Source organism: Salvelinus fontinalis, chromosome 7 (genome assembly GCF_029448725.1).
Source record: "Salvelinus fontinalis isolate EN_2023a chromosome 7, ASM2944872v1, whole genome shotgun sequence".
Lineage (NCBI taxonomy): Eukaryota > Metazoa > Chordata > Actinopteri > Salmoniformes > Salmonidae > Salvelinus > Salvelinus fontinalis.
The window spans coordinates 58,598,330-58,601,039 of NC_074671.1; the positions used below are offsets into that span (position 1 = coordinate 58,598,330).

At 44.3% G+C, this 2,710-nt stretch overlaps 1 pseudogene; it reads right to left on the reverse strand.

Annotated features, from left to right (window-relative positions):
- Positions 1 to 381: 381 nt before the first annotated feature.
- On the reverse strand, positions 382 to 1,088 carry LOC129859887 (FAU ubiquitin-like and ribosomal protein S30; annotated as a pseudogene).
- Positions 1,089 to 2,710: the final 1,622 nt, after the last annotated feature.

The window sequence follows — 2,710 nt, forward strand, 5'->3', positions numbered from 1 at the left end:
CCCCAATTTGGGTTGTTAAATTAAAAAGAATACAAGATAAAAATCGCGGACACTATTCAAACCAATGAGGGTTTGTATAGTCCCAAGCTCTCGACTTGTAAACGCTGTCTAATACAGGAAATTAAATGTGCACTTCAACTAGGCCTACTTGTGTTCTTGCTGGAGTCCATTTCTTCCCAGCCAATCATACAACTGCTTAATTCACCCACTGTAATAGAAACATCAAATTGGTGCCGATTACCACTTTCTTTCCTTTTATTGTGTTTCATCACGTGAACATCAGCCCAATATAATTACAACTGGCAGACAGTCCATTGCTCACACAGAGTCAGTGTTCCACTGTCATAAACACAGCAGACAAGAGGCATTTGGGAAATAGTTTTATGAGTTGGCATTGGCTCCCTTCTTCTTGCCAAATGTTGGCACCACATTCACAAAGTACCTGTTATATTGGATCCTCCTCTAACCCAGTCTTCTTTTTCTTCTTCTCCTGCTTGTCCACCTTGGAGGTCTGTCCCCTGACCTTCCCCACTCTGGCCAAGGAGCCATTGACTTTGCCTCCCAACAGTCGGTGGTAACCTCAAGAGTGCTGAACTCCAGTGCAGACTGGCCAATCACATCATCGTCCTGCAGGGGTACGCCACACAGCAAAACCACCTGGTCATCACAGGACAGTCCCTCCAATGCCTCAATATGAGCCTTGATGTGGGCGACAGTCTCTAGCCGAGACACCTCAAAGGTGTGGAGAGTCTGAGCACGCACAAATAGCTGCATGGTCAACCAAAGTCTCACAGTTGCAGTGCAACAAGCATGTGTTTCGTCTGTAGAATGAAAACAGGAAGTGGCAAGAACACGAAAGGTCTAATTCAATCTACTCAGCTATTCAGCATTCATGATTAGAGCTAAACACAGGACAATGTTCTCTCGGGGGCCGGGCTATAGCTTATTTCCATAAATATACAGACAGGTTTCTCCTTTGCCTGAACATAACCTAATTACTTAGATCAAGCCAAGCAGGCGTTGGTGTGTTGTTGTGGTTCATGCGGTAAACATGCACATAACAGATGGTTAGATTGAATTAAGATCTGTTGCAGGCAAGAACACCAAGGGAACATTGTGAATTAGCCCTCTATCGTTTACCACGTAACCTTCCTCCTGTCTTCCTCTCTCCCTCTATCAACCAGTCCCTATACGTGTGTGGGGTCCACATGTACTGCTTAACATTGCCTCAGGGGTCCACATCTAACATCAAACCCAACTCTGGTGTGCCTGCCTGGTGCCCAAATCAACTTAGTTAGATATCATTAGGCACAGAGTCTCATTTTATGGTGTTGCAGGACATTTGCTTTGCTAGCAGTTGGGGGAACCATCACCATTTAGAAACAAACTCTGGATTATAATCGAATAACTCACCCTTTTTCCTCTAAATCAGACCGGATAGGTGAAAGCAATGGGTTGTAAACTCTACCCAGCCACTATCCAGGCCCTCTGAGATCATCGAGGAGGGAAATTCGACAAGGTCAGAGGAAAGGAAGAGAGGGAGCAAGTTATCCAATTGGAATGTAGCCACAACGTCCGTCCGTCGAGCTGAGCTGAGATATTGATTAGATCCCAACATTGCTGCTGATTTAGCCCCGGCCGGCACAGCTGTAGCACCCATGTTATACTACTGACAGGCCATTCATCTGACTGTGAGAGCCTAAACGACCGCTGGTAGATCAGGCAAATTAATAATATTCCATTAATAATTGTCTATTCTCTCCCTTCTCCATGTTTCATCCTCCATTTATCCTCCAGGGCTAGTAGGACAAAGTATCTGAGAGCAAGCCCAGAAATAAAACAGTGGTTAAGAGTCCCGACAGCCACAGGCGGTTTGTTTGTCTCTTTGGCTGTCAGGTGCTACTGAGATTGACCTAATAAACAATAGTCAAAGTCATGGGAACCAGTCCAAGTCGTCAGGTCCAGACATATTGTATTGGTGTGTTCAAGACACCTGGGAACTCTGAAAAATACGAGGTCATATCATGACGTCAGTGATCTTCAGGTTGGAAAGTCGGAACTCTAGAAAGAGGCCAGAGTTCCTGACTTGGAATTCCAACTTAGATGACAATTCAAACTATTTTTCCCAGTCGGAGCTAATTTTTTTCCGAGTTCCCAGTTGTTATGAACACACTGACGTCTGAGATTTCCGAGTTCCCAGTTGTTTTGAACTTGGGTTCTTGGGCAACTTGGGTTCTGATAATGATGGTAATTCATGTTTGAACGTTGAGGATTTTACACATTACTTTGAATGTGTAAATGTGTGAATGTGTGTGTATATGCATGACAAAGAGAGATAGGGAGAGAGAAAGAGAGAGAGAGAGAGAGAGATGTCAATCATTCCCAAGCCTCTCAAGCATCCCCTAAATGTAATCTGTGATCTAAAGACATTCTCCTCTCGATCACTACACCATCAGCACACCTGACTGCACTGGCTTCTAGAAGGTTCTGTAAATGTTAGTAGAGCTATTTTCGTCACATTTTAGTTCCATCCTGAATCTACTCACTAGGGGCCTCATGTTTTGGAGCATACATGCATGCGACAGTTTCCCCCCCAAAGTTTGTATTTATAAAAACTGAACTTGACGTGACAATGAGCTCATCCTGCCGCAAACTTTAGACCATGCATACGCACAGTTTCTATTGGTTGAAGTCTTGCATTGCAAGATGG